This window comes from Magnolia sinica, chromosome 9 (assembly GCF_029962835.1).
Source record: "Magnolia sinica isolate HGM2019 chromosome 9, MsV1, whole genome shotgun sequence".
Taxonomy (NCBI): domain Eukaryota; kingdom Viridiplantae; phylum Streptophyta; class Magnoliopsida; order Magnoliales; family Magnoliaceae; genus Magnolia; species Magnolia sinica.
The window spans coordinates 10,214,670-10,231,614 of record NC_080581.1 but is presented as its reverse complement, the minus strand read 5'-3'; positions in this window follow the sequence as shown (position 1 = coordinate 10,231,614).

The window sequence follows — 16,945 nt, the reverse complement described above, 5'->3', positions numbered from 1 at the left end:
AGGGCCTGCATCATTTGAAATGGTTGTGATCATGTGGAAGATGAGAGTTTGGCCTCTTGCCCCTCCATGAATGGCCCACTTATTGGGCTGTGAACAGAAACCACTCAAAGTAGCCTCTATACAAGGTGTCACACGTGTGCGTGATTTGGACCATTCATCAGGTCCGATGAGCATGCAATGTACAAAAAACCAGGTTGTTCCATGCATCAAAGAAGCATCCACACCAGTACGCTGAATATGGACCGTTGATCATTTCTTTGGAACCGTCCATTTATCTTATACGAGTGTGCCTTACCTGATGAATAACTTCTATTTCGTGTGCCAATTTGGCACGGGCAGCCTCCAGCTCAGCGCAGCGAGTATACTTGCATTCTTTCAAATAAAACACGTGAGCAATTATTAATGTGGCCCCGTGCTCCCACTAGTAAAAGTAAAATAAACCGACGGACCCAGGACTTTTCTATGGTGGTCCCCAGCTGAGGCGATCGGTTTGGATCCATCAACAGCGATTTGGCTACGACCCGGAACCAGTGATGTACCATAGGGCCTACCTCCATATATGTATTGTATATCCAGGCCGTCTATATGTTTTTCCAGCTTATTTTAAGATATGGTACTAAAAATTAAACGGATACATATTTGGGGTGGATCATAGTACGGTAAATAGTGATTATTGGTCGTTAAAATCCTCTTGTGGGCCGCGAAAGTTTTGAAAAAAGCTGAAATTTGTTTTCCCCTTTCATCAAGGTCTATGTGACCTTATCTATAGGTTGGATGGTCAATAAACATTATTGTAGACCTTAAGATGTTTTCAAAATAGAGACTTTTAATAACCATTATTTGATGTTACATGGACCACCTGAAATTTGCATCTGGTTCTTTCTTGGACCATGCAACAATCAACTTGATTCAAAACTGTTAGCCACAAAAAAAAAAAAAAGGTCAATCACAATAGTTTTCTATTGGTTTATGTAAGATTTGGTTCAATTTCGATTTTAGGCTCATGCTCTGAAACTATATGAAAAATTGAACAGACAACGCATCGATGTAGAATACATGCATCAAAGTGAGCTTGCAATAAGGGCCACATTATCTTGGGTGAGGCCAGGGCTCACTTAATTAGCTTTCTCTAAAATTAGATGCAGCTTGGCCGCTCCCACCATGATTTGGCCCTAACAATGAGGCCCACCTTGATATATTAGGGCCCATTTGGGAGTGTGGATTTGGAACCCCTTGGATTTAAAACCCCTTTGATTTGAAAATGAACCCTGGGTTGAGAATCAACTTTAATAAAAAAATAGCTATGCATGGTATATTTATAGGAGTTTGAATTTGATTACTAAATCAACTTTAATATCTCTAATTAGTTAACATATGTAATGTTTGGTATAATGGTTGTAATAAGTTTGTTAAAATATATATTTTGCCCAAAAATGATGAAATTTCAAGTCTCAGATGGACTACAAGCACGAGATCATGTTCATGTGACTAACAAACAATTTTTAACCGTTGATTTACATGGACAATGTTTGGATGACACTAATCATCATATTAAAGTAATTATAGTGATGCAATTGATAATCTAGTTGTTTTGGGACATCATTAGTGGGCCATGTGCCTAATAGTTTAATAGTATAGTAACATATATTACACATGCAATTCTTAGAAGGATTTTAGATATAATTCAAGCTCTTAGGATTTCAAACCCCCTCCTCTTTGAGGGGGATTTAAAACCTCTTGGATTTGAAACCTTAAACTACTCCATGATGCCAAATAGAGCTGGACATCGAGTTGAGTCAGATTGGATTGAGTCCAACTCGACTCAGTTCGAAATTTACATGGCCTGATTGGAACTCGATCCAATTCGGGATTGAATCCAGGTCATCTGACTTGATCCGATTCGGACCATTGTTGACTTGATCTGATCCGAGTCAGATCGGATTGGGTATGGTTCGAATCGATCTTGATTTTTTATTTTTTTTAAAAAAAAATTTAAAATAAAAATGGTGGGTCACTTCTCCAAAATAGTCCAAAACACAGGCTTCCATTGGAACAATAAGGTTGTTATGCTCATTACTAAACTTGTTGAAGAGATGAAATATAAATAAGGTATATCTTTTTTATCAGAGGTTGAATTGATCATCAGAAGAAGAATTAGGCCAAAAATTAGGATACATTCTGGGAAAATGAAACTTCCATGGAAGAGAAGCAAATGAAACGCTTCATAAAAATTCTCATAAAATCGAGAATGAAGTTTTCATTCTAATATATATATATAAATGAAAACTAAGTACCTACATGATGAATGGAGATGATGAACGGTGATGATGAGTGGACTGGGCTGCTGAGTAGCCGGATCAAGATGGCCGAGTTCGGCGCTCATTGGGGTAGAGATAGATCATAGTAGCCGAATCGAGATGGTTACATGTTCGGGTAGAGAAAAAGAGAGGGAGAGATTTGAGGGAAGGATTTTAGGGATTTGAGGGATTTTGGAGATTTAGGGTTCAACCGTTTGAGTGCGAGTGCTGCTGGGTAGAGTAAAAAGTAAAAAAGATAAAATAAAATTATATATATACTTAGGGTAAAAGGAGTAAAAATATTTTAAAAATATATATACTTAATAATAGATCTGGATCGGGCCGAATCGGATCCATTTGGTTCGAATTTCGGTTTGGATCGATCCGGATAGACCACGATCTAAATCGAAATCCGATGAACGGTCGGATCTGACTGATTCTACTCAAACTGCACCGATCCATGCCTTCGGTTCAGGTCGGATCCTTCGGATCAGGTTAGTTTGTTGTAACTCCCCGGTTTTCAGGACCCGAGTATATGACCCGTGTCCCAAAAACCCGAGTGTTAGCTTTAAAGGATGGTTGAATTCAAGTGTACATTTTTTTTCCTTCATCAGAGTAAGCAAATAAGCGTAGTGTGGACAAATCGATATAAAGGAAAATTTCATTATCATTCAAATTTACAAGAAGCTGCCCATAATGACTTATACAAACCAATGTCTCTGAATTTAACAAGTACAAGATTTATAAGAATTTAATACATGAAGAATAGCGGAAAGCATATAAATGTAAGCCACAAGATCACGCAGCTCCTCCAGGTAAATACAGTCATGCATCCCTGGCAATCGTACCCTGCTCCTCATCAAGTCATATATATCACTAAAGCCACCTGTACTACCTGTACGGTTGTATATTTGATGGATGAGTGGCCAACTTAGTGTGAATTCCCCTCAAGATTACACACCGCCGCATTAGGTAAGATATAGTATAAAACATCCAGACAACCAAAACAGAGTAAATGCAGTCTTATTGGGTGCATGGATGCATGAATGCAATCATCGACCCGAGTAAATCATCCGGACGGTCGTTGCCCAAGGAAAAACATCCAGACAGGCAATGGGGTCGTCACCCAACGATGTGAGTGGTCATCAGCGCAACACGCAGCGTAATTGTATGGGCATGAGTGATCTAAGTCATCATCATAAATCGATTGGCTGGTCATTAGCACAACTCGCAGCGTAATCGTATGGGCATAATGATCCAAACCGTCGTAGTATGCTATGTGTACATGATTTGCCAGCCCATTATTAGTCCAATTGCAATCAGCCATTTTAGAATAAGCTCACGGTCACTACGGGGAGCGCAAGGCCCAGCGTAAACCGACAGCTCGGGCATAGTGTCCCATTACCACCATCCCCGGCTCATGAGGCTACCATCTTAGGATGTTTAATAGAAACCCATCGACGAGTGGTCAATCATATTATAGTATATGGGGCTTACCATTGCATGGTTGTATGGTATAAAACATCGAACTCATACAGGGAAAATACCAGAACAAAGCCACATAGGGCGATATCAAACAAGCCACATAAGGCAATTATCAAAATAGGCCTCATAGGGCGAGTATCAAAACCATGCGATAAAAGACCATCCTTGAAAACTATTGGACACAACAACCCTGGATGGTAGGCCCACATTAATGATCCATTTAGACCACCACTCAATAACCATTAAAGCGAAGGTCCATTTTAATCACAACCAGTCGGGTTACATCCTAAGTATGGGTGTACATTTATAGGTGGGGGTTTCCTACTAATGTACTAGTTTAAAGTCCATAAGCAATACACAAATAATCCACAAGCATGAACAAATATACAGGATGAACATTAAGCAGGCAATATAGCAATTCAATTTCCACCAGCTAACACATGTGATTATAAGAGAAATGTATCAATTATAATTTTTAATAAAAACTATAACTTAAGCTAATGAGAAGATGGAAAGCTCAAGGGGAAGAATCATCACCTTATGTGTTAAATTGCCTTCTAGTGTCGCTAAGAGCTTGCGCCTTTAGAATTGTATCCTACCACAAATCATGAACTTGTACAATGAGACCTTAGTTCTAATTACTACATAGGATTGAAGATCATGGCCTAGGGTCATCTTTTAGGGTTTTAATGTGGAATTAGGGTTTTATCATAGAGTTTAGTTCTAGGAGTTGGACTAGGACGTGTGTAGCTCAAACACCACGTCATGATATGGTTGGTTATAATTTTTAGTTATGTAACCAATATTTGTGACCATGGTAATCTTAAGCATTACAATGTAATAGTGTAATCTATTTTGTCTTTATGATAATATCTTTAGGTGATGGATACTATACTAATATCATTAACAATAATTTGTTTATAATAGCTAATGTCAGCGCACAATGCATTTGATGTAGATCTAGGTTTTCACCCTAATGTTCAGTCCTAGACTTGGATCATAGGATTGAGCACTAATTGTTGTATGGTTAACCGTGATGTTAGTAATATAGAGAATTGAAAAACCACTATCAATGTTAGGTATGATAATGATGACCGTTATGATGATAGTAAATATTTTAACCTACCATTAATGATAATATTTTAATGGCGATAATTAGAACACTATTATACGATAGTTGAAATCTTGTTTATACTAACTAGTTCTAACATGAATATCCTACTAATTGGCTAATATTATTAATTTTAATAATCCTAATAGTAACAATGACAATAATACATTAAGATGGGTCTAGTGAAGGGTCCCATGAGCAAGATTATTTGGGCCCACATTAGAGTGACCAGGCCAACCAAATTTTTGGTCCAACAGGTGGCTCGATTTAAGTCGGGAATCCACCCATAGACAAGGCCCTAACTGGGCCTGGTTTGGCCCATCCTGAGTTGGGAGATGTATCAGGGAGGTCTGGACGGGTCCCGACCCAACTTTACCAGTGGAATCTGGCTCGAATCCGGTTCCGATTCTTGCTGTCAATAGCTCCAACAGCTGTGTGCTGTTGAATGGAAAAGAAATGAAGGGAGGGGATGGAGTGTTACCTGGCCAACAACTCGCACATGAGTCATTGTGTCCATGACTCGAACCGCGGCCCACTCGCTGTAGGGTGCAGCCTACCTGCTTGTATGGTGCGGTAACGGCAGCAGCGTCACCACCACCACCGTTTTCCTTCTCCTCTCTTTCTTTCTCTCTTTTTCTTCTACCTGCTGGGACGTCCAACAGTGAGACTAGATGAACCAAGCCCAGCCCAACTCAGTCCAACCTCGGCTCAGTTTGAGTCAGCAACGTGGTGCAGCTGCACCACGTCAACCCTCTCTCTACTCTCTTTCCTTCTATTTCTTCCTCCATTTCTTTTCTTTTCACCTACTGAAGGTCCAGTAGAAATAGTTGGACGTCCAGCAAGACCCGACCCGAACTGCATCAACTCAGTGTGGTAAAACGCCGAGGAAGAAGATGCAAGCGTTAATGGCAGATTGCAGACGGGGGTTTATTTCTTCAAACTAATTGTTGTAGGTGGTGTTTGTGAGCTCAGAGGAGCTTGTAGAATGGTTGGAGTGAAGCTCCAGGGAGGTTTTCATGGTGGGTTCGAGCAAGGGAGGAAATGACCGGTTTCATGGTTGTGGCTGCGAAAATGGAGGGTGAGCTACTGTTCTCCGATCCATACGCCTCTTATGCTCGCCCTAAACCTTTCTAGACCATCGGATCAACAACAAGTGGCCCGGATCTTCTCTGGCCGAAACCGCCTCCAAATACGGTGGGCAAAACCGAAACCGAACATGGTTTTGCTTGAAAAACCATAAGAAAATGGACGACTGAGATAGCCCTCCAAGGGACGGTTAAGATGGAAAGATGCACGAGCACACGGATCGCCAAGCTGGCCTGCCAAAACAGTTTCCATTTTCGGAAACTAGTGCTTGTAGGGATGGTTTGCAATGCAGATAGTGTGTCCATGTGCGCAATAAAATCTGTTATGACCGTTGATTTTTGGTCAGGCAGAGTTCCCTGACACGATGGACGGTTCGGATTAGATATCCGACTTCATTTGGTGGGCCACCGATCAAAATCTCAGGGACGTTGTTCGTCGAAAGGATGAAAAACGAAAGAGGGAGAGAATCTCTCCGTTTGCGGGAAGTCACAGGTCAGACCCGTTTGACTGTGCTAGGCTGACCAGTGCACAGCGGGTGCTCCTGCAGTGTGTACAGGTGCAAGGAAAATGTGGGGTCCACAAGTGGATTTGATAAAATCCACACCGTTCATTCCCTTAATAGGCCTCACTAAAGGCCTTCGACCGAAGATCGGTCAAACCCAAAGCCTAGGTGGGCCCCACAACTTCCTTCAGGTCTTGTTAATGGATTTCCTGCTGATTTGTTTTACGGATCAGCCCGAAATTGAACGTCAACGGCTAAAATGTCCTAAGGGACTATTTAAGCTAAGACTTAATGGTCAGATTATGAAAATATGGCATGTTCTGATTTCTATAACACTAAATATTATGTTATACTACCTTTAATAATATTATACTATTATTATTATTATTATTATTATTATCATATTCTCTATTATTATTTCCCTCACGTATGCATGCATTTTAGTGATGTTGTGGGTCCCATTTATGATTTTGTATTATTATTATCATTTATATAATTTGTCATATTTAATTTATAATTCCACAGATTGTTAATCTGTATAAAATGTATGAATGTAAGTAAGCGAAGCTTATTATATATTGTTTGTATATCATTTGTATGGTGATACGTGTGTTATGTTTTAAATCATATACAAGTTGTTAAATTGTTTGAAATATGTCATCCACTATAAATCTTTCTAGTATGTTTTATTTTTATGTATTATAAATTCTATAATTTATAATTTATATTTATGATATTGTAAGCGTATACACATAGTATAGATTATGGTTACATATCAATATGAAAATCTTAAATCTTACAAGTATATATAAAAAAAAACCTTCCACAGTGTATATGTTTACGTTGTATTATTTTTGTATTTATATTGCATTACGTTACTTAGTAACACTCGAGTACTGAAAAGTATGGGGTGTTACATTTGTACCCAGCTCTAATGCCAAACAACCAGGGAATTTGAAATCCATGATCCTTAGTATATTCACATCATGTAAACAATACTACATGAAACAACACAAATGGGCTAATCAAAATTTCTCGTGGGCCATGAAAGTTTTGGATCGAGCCGATATTTATTTTTACCTCCGCAATTGCTGTGACCTTATTAGGTTGGATGGCACAATAAAAATTAAGGTCTAACGGTGGATGTTCAATCACTGTTGTTTTCGGTAAGGCAATCTCTAAGGATTTATATCTGCCTAACTTTTGGGCCATGATCTGAAATGATATCAAAAAATGGATGGACGGCATGGATATATATAATGGTGGGCCCCACGTCGGGCTGCTCCCCATCTTTAGATGGTGAGAGGCATGTGCGCACTGATTCTCTGTGGACACTGTGCGAAGACAATGTCTACCCTTTTCTTCTGCGGGTGCAATCAGACAGACAGCATTGTACCTTTGCTGCAGCCTCCGACCAAGTAACTTGCAAGAAAGCGAAGTTCTTTGATACTCTGGCGGACTAGGATGCCTAATACGCATGCACTCCGGAATTCTCCACGTGGTGTGCAGTAAATCAAATTAATATAATAAAAGTGGACATCATTCTCTAAGTCATGTTCTCAAAATCTAAATGGTGCTTTAATTCGGGCACACTTGTTTGTTGAATCAGAACCATTGGATACTTTCATTTTAAACCGTCCAATATATCTGCACCAATCCGATAGTCAGATTATCAGATAAGCTTAGTTTTGGGTTGATGATACATCTAAATTGGATCCCATGATTTAAACAATTTAATTTTAACTAAATATATACAAGCCTACAATTTCACGTGACTGTGTATCATGTATGCCCTCGCCGGAGTATAAAAAAATTTCCTTTGCCTGAAAAGCATGTCTGTTAGTGATTGGAAAGCGCCTCAGTCATAGGTGACTCTTTCTTTTTTATTTCTATATTTATTAATGTAGGTCAAAAGGTTACAAATGACGTGCCTAGTATCCAACCGTACAGGTTGGAAGAACGATAGGAGACAGGAAAGTCCATCTCGTGCGCACGCTATATAGAACCAGGGAACATAAACCACGTTGATGCACGACCCTAGCCCAACATTTTGGGCGCGCTTCGGTGGTTCCCTGACTGTAGGGCCCACTGTGATATATTTTCCTTAAATCCACGCCGTCCATCCGTTTTGAAAGATTATTTTAGGACATGAATCCAAAATTGAAGCAAATATAAATCTTAGGTGGACCACACAAAAGAAAACAGTGGTGATTGAATACCCACCATTAAAAACTTAATGGAGCCACCGGAATGTTTATTTTCCATCCAATCTGTTGATAAGGTAAAAAAAAATAAAAATACAGTGACGAAGGGATGACACAAACAACAGTTTGATCCAAAACTTTTGTGGCCCACAAAAAGTTTTTAACGGTCAATCACCACCCTTCCCTGTGGTGTGGTCCACCTGAGATTTGGATCTACTTTATTTTTGGCATCATGTCCTTAAATGAGCTTTCAAAGCGGATGGACACAGTGGATGTAAGACACATACATCAAAGTCGGCCCCACAGTCAGGGACAGCTAGATTTTCCGGTTAGAGTGGATTTGAATCGTGGTACATTCTTTATAAGGGTCCACTGGATTTAAATGTCACAATCCAATTCCAGTCCTCCTACCATTTGTACGGTGGAGAGTACCGTTCATAGGCCGAGATTGCAGGTCTTGGCCAAAACCGTCTCCGAGGCGGGTCGAGCCAGTTGACCCGCGGGCCAACCCAACCCATATTCTTAATGACCGTTGTTCCATTTATTCAGTTTTTTATTTTCGAGAGGTCCACCAGATGAATCTAAGGCATGTACACATTGGACCGTTCTGATCTTCCAAACGTTTTCCATATCAGCATATAAGCTTGCTTGTGTGTTGATGGGCAATGCTACATACGCATGTAACTCTAGACAAGATCTCATAATTCAACGGGAAAATTCGAAGTACTGTTCATATACAACGTTGTACTGTGAACTTCTACATACAACGCTTTCTTTCCCTCCAACCTGTCACTAGTATAGAACATCAGAACTGTCCAAATTTTTGGCCACACCATAAACGTCAACTGAGAGGAAAAAATGAATGGTCCACTCATCACGCGATCTACACCATCAAAATCAATCAACAACCGGTGGTCTGAGTCAATTTACGTGAGTGGGCCTCTTAAGAAGTAATTGTAGAGAATTTTACCAGATTCATCTATTCCGTGTGGTTCATCGTTTTGACGGCTCAGATGTTCTGAAAAAGTGACAAATTGCAGGTAAAAATGACGTGCATATGTGAACTCTTCTCACTTGAAAGAAACGTGGCCATCAGGAGAAGCGATCTTATTTTATTTCATTTTATGGTCGGCCGTTTGTATTATAGAGCCAGCAATGCCAAACTGGCATCTTTGTATCAAGCAGGTCAGCTCATCAGGTGGGCCACACACGTAATAAACAATGAACGGTTTCAAAAAGGCGAAAAGACGTTTCACGTGCCACATTCAATGCACGCGCGGGCCCACCTGATGAGTCTACCCACATGAACTGTTGGGCCACGTCATCTACACAGTGAGTATACTTTCGCAAGGCTCAAATTTCGCACACGCGCCAGACTGGCACGTGCAGTTGCACGCAGACTTTGAAGAGTTGAGTTGACTTTTATTTTGTTACATTAAAGTGGGTGTGAGAACTGAGAATTCCATACCCTGCCCATCCACACATGCTGATATTGAAGATTTGTGCGGGATCGGAGCTTTTTATCATCTGGGCTCCATTTTTTGGCTTTTCGTAGCTAAAATCCAGACGAAGGTGGGCCACAGCATATAAAAAACAAAATGGATGGCCAGGAAAGTTGTTTTAACCGTCCATTTATTTTGTACACCGTGGCCCGCCCGAGTAAAATGGTTCCAATATCTAAACATCGGTTCTAACAACACGTGGGGTTTAGATCTTGAGCAAGTGTTCCATACTGGCACGTGTGGACTGAAAACTCACACACGTGTGAAATTATCAGAGGTTTACTAATCACAGCCACACATGCAAAACAAGTAGTCGCGGCTAGAAAAGTTATTTTAACCGTTTGTTTACTTTGTAAATTATGGCCCACCTCATGATTGAAACTGCCTGAAATTTCATGCATGAGATCTAAACATTATATTTCCAACCAGATGTAAAGCTCAGATCTTCCACACGTGTTCTGTCGTGGCACATGTGCGTTGAGCGTAGAACAAGCAAACATCGCAGAAAAAATAAATCAAGATTCCCACAGTTTGAGGTACGCCTGCCTACTATCATGGCTGGGTACTTGGTACAAGAAGGTGGCAGATGTAAATGTGGGCCCACCTCCCACCTTTTTTGTTGGAAGCGGATTGGCTGGAGTACCCCACACCAGCTATATAGCTGCTGTAGGTACGTGTCGTACGAAGACGCGCACTGACGGTCCTCGAGCTCCGAACTGTACGAACGGTTCAAAGGAGATCAAGGTTACATGGCCCCCGCAGTTATGTATTTATTATAACTACACTGTTCATATATTTTTAGAGATCATTTTAGAGAATTATCCAAAAAAATGAATCATATCTAAAGATTATCTGAACCACACCACAAATGGTAGGGAGATAATGATTTTCACCGTTAAAAAATTCCTAGGCCCCACCCTAACGTTTATTTTCCATCCAATCTATTCATAATGTCATGGAGACCTGAATTAAGAGGTAAAAAAATTCATATTGATCTAAAACTTCGGGTCCTTCAAGATAGGTTTCAATGACAGACATTGAATCTCCCACTGCTTTCTTCAGTGTGGTCTACTTGATAGTTATATCTGCTGTGTTTTTCGTCTCAAGCCTTAAGACGAGATTATCAAATGTATGGACGGTTTGAATATAGCACATACCTCTTGATAGGACCTGTAAACCTTGCGGACAACAATACAGCAGCCGTATAGCTGATGTGATGTACACCAGCTAATCCGCTTCCTTTTTTTTTACAAAGATCCGTATCTCTGACTAAAGGACGGGCCCACCCACTATTTTAGGTGGAGCCCACCTTATGATTTCAACTATAAAAACTATCATCATTGACCGGAAGTTCAATGATGCAGCATTAGAATATTTGTTCATTTGAAGCAAACAGAAGGCGTGGATGTGTTTTTGGACATTACACGCAGGTTTTCAGTTCTAACAAGTGGGTCCCGTTGTTAGTTAATCGAGACCGTTGGTTTGTTGAATCCCACCGTTTATGGAGTATGCCAAAAAGTAATAGTAGATTGGGAGATCCCAACGGTCAAAGTTAGGATTTTTTTATTTTTTATTTTTGCCAGTTGAATGTAGACCGTTCTGATATTATTCTTGTTAACTGTTGATTAGAAGCCCAGAAATCGAAAGGTTGAGATTTTTCTACCTCGGATATTTTGAGTTGTAGTCCTTCAAATAGCGGTTTGGATTACTGAACCATGGGTCTACTTATCAGAAATATAGACCCGTGCGTACCGTGCAAAGATGCACCTCTCATTTCGTGAGGGTCGTGGTTGGATAATTTTCAAATTCTAGCAAGTGGTGACCCATGGTTAGGCCATCTAGACGGTTGGTGCGCAGCATTTCACCGTCATTGGACTGACCCAAAAATCTTGTCGATCGAACGAACGATCTTAACTTTTCAATTTGTGACCCACAGATTGGTAGTTAAGAAGAGAAATACAAGAATGGTCCACATTCAACTTTGAAAGAGTCTCAAGATGGGTCATTGAGGTCTTTCAACCTATGAGATTCTTTGGTTCATTCATGTGGGGCCCTCAAATGAATGGTCTGGATTGTAAAACAATGGGACCTAAAATGGTCATTCAGCCCGAAAATAGTATTATTGTTACGTCCTTCTATGGGCCGGGCCAGAAGGCCCATCATGGGCCATTGGATTTATTTATTTGTTTATTTTTTTAAGTGTTGTGGGCCTGAATAGCCTGATTTTTAGAGCTATACACGAGTTGATCCGAGTCGAGCTTGGCACAGCTCGACTTGGCTCAGCCACTAGTTGACTCTATCTCAAACTTGGCTCGGCTCGGTCCTTGAGCCTGATTGGCCACCTCAACTTGGTTCAGTCAGCTCGGGCTAGTTCGAGCCTGTGCGGCATTTTCTCAAACACATGAAGTGCACCTTCAATTTCTCATAGTTTACAAAACCGCAACAATGGTTTACAGGTATTTCATCAAACACTCAATAGCTAGCATCAAAATCAAAATCCAATGTTAATTTTATCACATAATGTTTGTTTTTTTTTGTAGTGATTTGTTTCATATCCATACCTTTCTCACCACCGGCTATTTCCACGGATAATGTATCCACCTAAAACAACACTTCGTTGAGTCATTTCATCAAACACTTGGTGAGCAACATTAATATCAAAATAACCAAGTCACTGAACTAGTTCGATCCGAGTTCAATTTGAGTTGAGGTTTGATCTGAGTCGATTCTAGCTCGGTCAAGCTCAAACTTGACTAGGTCCTTACTCTTGCCCGGGTGGTAGACTCTCAAGAGTTTCAACTCCCAGTCAAGGGTTTGAGTACCCATAGGTGGTGAAATTCCACCGGCGTGAGTGTGTGGGTGTGTAATTTTTTTTTTCTTAAAAGAAGCTCAAACTCGGCTTGACTTTTTTTCGAGCTCCAAAAATCAGCTTGACTTGGCTTGAAGTCAATTCCAAACCAAGTCGAATTGAACTTTTTCAAGTTGAGTTGAGCGAGTTAATCAAGCTAACTCGGTTCGTGTACGAATCTACTGATTTTCAAACCAAATAGTTAGAAAGGCAGATCCCCCATCCGAGGCTTGAATTTATAGAGATCTTCTATTCAAAGCCCAAGCCAAGATTGAATCCATGCCTTCCATCTACCGCGGGCTTGGTTTGGGCCTAACTTTCAAGAGTCATGAAAAACTGCAATTTAATGGGACAGGCTTTCAGGATAGATAATATGCAAAGGGATGATGACGTTTGTATCCTGTGATTGGGCCCACCACATGTTGTTGGTATGAATCCAGCCATTCACTTGTCAAGCCCCACCATGCATGATCCATCTCTTTAATTAGACGATCCTAACCATTCATTCAAATGATCTTGACCCATTGAATATGGCTCACCTGCAAACCACTAATTGGATGGATATGATTTTTCAATCAAACAAAAATTTCAGCCTATTTTCAACTCCAGCAAGCCAATGACTGAACAGCCTGCATGGAACTCACATCATATCATGGCCCATTTCATGTGGATTCTGACTAAAGTTTAGTAGTAGGAGTTTATGGTGTCAATCCTTAGGGTAAGCTTAATGGTACCTCCATGGATAATATTTAAGTTTCGGAGTGGTCAAAAACATCTCATCTAAGGACCAAACCTTCCCTTATAAATTACCTAATAACTAAAACATTGGTAGTTGAATAGTCAAATCAATCTTCACAGGTTTAATCCTAATATGCTGATTTGTTACATGGGTCGCAAGCGTTCAATTAAATTTGAGTTGATCATGACCGTGGCATGCCCGACACTAATCTTAATCGCATAGGTTTGACCACATGGCTATTCATTAGTCTTATGTATAATTGAACAACAAAGTAAGACGGATAAACATCCAACGGTCCAAATTCAATGTACAAATGTTGCTAGCTTGAGAGTACGGCCTTGATCATTCTGGTACATGGTATGTTAGAGTGTGATCAGATTTGTCCTCAAGATCTGATCAATTGGCATCCCATCCCCATTCTTCCAAGTGGTGCCTACCTGAGGAGATTGATCAACTTGAAACCATCACCATGAGGTCCACCTGTTGCCACATGACCTACAAAATAGAGTGGGCTAAGGTGTGCTCAACTCCATCCCAGCCTATGAGCTACACAACGGCCTTGGCGAGGCCCATCGACTGGGCTGAGCAATGGGAGGGAGTGTACGATACACGTCGCCTGCATCTTTGTACGGTTTGCATGCATTGCTTGCTTGCCGCAAGTGAGATAAGTGTACACTGATCTGGACTGTCAAACTCATCATCCCTACTGTGGATGGAGCAGATCTGGGAAACCAAACTAGATGGCCTACTTGATGATCTGATCTTGGCTATCAATCTGATGGACACAAATTGAGTTAGTAATATAAATTCCATTGGTATGATTTGTGGCAATGCTCCAATTCACAATTGGGTCGAAAATCTTCTTGTACTAAAAAAATTAGTGAGTTCAATTTTGTGGCTTACTTGAGTCTTAAAATTGCCTCATTTTTTGTCAAATATATATTTGAATGGGCTTGTTTCAATGATTATTTAAAATGTTAGAAATGTATGTCATTTTAGGCTATTCAAGACGCATGATTTACTTAATCAAATTCAGGTTTCTATAAATGTGGTATAAAATTTCAGTGTATTCCTACTTCCCAAGTAGAATTTTTTGAATTCGAGGGGATTCTAACTGCATGCTGGAAAACACAATGGATGATCACAAATCGCTTTGATCCGAGCTTGTTTGGGAGTTTGTAAATGAAGGTAAATGGGAAATTGATTTGGACCTAAATGAATAGGGAGTAAATGACTTACTTGTACTTGGATAAGAGTAAATGAAATACACTTGAAATCGAAATATTCTGTTTAGGTGGAGTAGAGGGAAGGAATTGGAATTTGGAATTTTTCAATATATTCAAAAGAGCGTATGTAATATCCCAAATTAGCTTTAATATCCTTAAACTAGTGTACATATGTGATATTTAATAGACATACTGTATTAAGACCATTGAAATATATACTTTATCCAAAATAAAGAAATTTCGAGCCTCAGGTGGGCCACAAACATAAGGATTGCAAATAAGCAACTTGCCATTGTTTTTTAACTATACATTTAAATGGCGAACCTTTGGATTGTTTGGATAATTTCATTGATGTGATTTAGTTGATAAATTAGATTGTTTCAGAGCATTATTAATGTGTCACATGTTTGGCAGACGTGTATAGTGGAACCTTAATTTGTTTGCTCATGTGACTTTGCAAGGGCGCTCAAAAAAGTATTTCACGTCATTTACTTCCAAATCCTCTATCAAGGAGAGGATTTCATTTACAAGTCCATTTACTCTCATTTCATTTCATTTTATTTTCTTGCATTTATTCCCATCTAAACACATCTCAAATGCCATTTGCCTTCATTTACCTCCATTTACTCCCATTCAAATGCCCTAATGTATATTTGTGATTTTGATTCCAATGCATTTTAGATATAAAGTACCAAATAAGCTATAAGGTAGTTTTCCAAATGCCTTTGTAACACATTTTGGAAAAGCATTCGATTCATGGCATTTGTTGATGCAAAAATCTAGATCACCTTCCATCGAGCCCTGCTTGCTCAGAACGAACCGTGGTCCTGCACAGCAATAAACAGAGGAGACCTTAGCTCAAGCAAGGGACCCTTCGATGCCAAAGTCAGGCTAAGGAATGATGCCAAAGTTAGCTAAGGAATCTGGGTCTAAGTAGCATAGAGTAGAGTGGGGGTGCAAGATATTGCGTACCTAATCTTGTAAAAATGACTTGTATTTATACCTGAGGGTCGCGGTGAACGTGCGGTCATAGCCATTACGCGAGGATTATGCGGTGGCGGTGGTTGGTAGTTAGCCGGAGGTCGTGCGCCAGATATAACTCTGGATATGCATTACTGGGATTGTACATTAATATCACCGATCGGGTTCCCATCCAACCCGACCCCCTGGCTCAGATCTTACTCGACGATCCGAGCTGAGCCCGTGGATGGATTGGCTCGGACATATTGCTACTGCTCTGAGGTGATCTTTACAAGATTATGAAAAGATCGGGTTAGCGTCATAGTTCTATCAGAACCCTAGGGTCGGACATGTTCCTTGGCTTGGACGTTACCCGCTTGAGGCTTTATTCATTGATGCTAAAGTTGACTTGATGCAGCTCAGTTTAGATTTACCCATAACAACATTCATCTTATGATGGTTGAAGATCATTCGCCATCTAATAGCATTGTTGGAGTCGCAACAAAGATTGCCCATATTGTTTGCTTTTCAAGCTAAACTCTAACACTAGGTGTTATTGTGGTAGGATTAGGTAAGCTGAGTAAGTGCATATGCTGTTGTAAGGCTCCAAACAGTAGAGACTGAAGACGGCATGTCGGCAAGGAGTCTTAGCTAGGATAAAGAAATGCATTGGAATCCCATGTGTCCAGTCATTTCTCAGAAAATGACTTCCCTAGGCTTTTATCTACTTGGCTGAAAAGTCTTATAAAAGGCCGGACCCATCTTTCACAGCATACGCCCTCCAATCAAATCTCATCATGTCATTTCACCAATGGGTTGGGCTAGAACTTGTTCAAGCCGAGCCTGTAGACTAAAACCCCAACTGAGTTTAATTTTCATTTGTTTTAATACACACTCTCACAACCACATACCACATGGGTTCCAAATCCATGACCTGTTAGTTGAAACGCATTGTATTTATCACTGAGCTACCCGCCCACCCCAA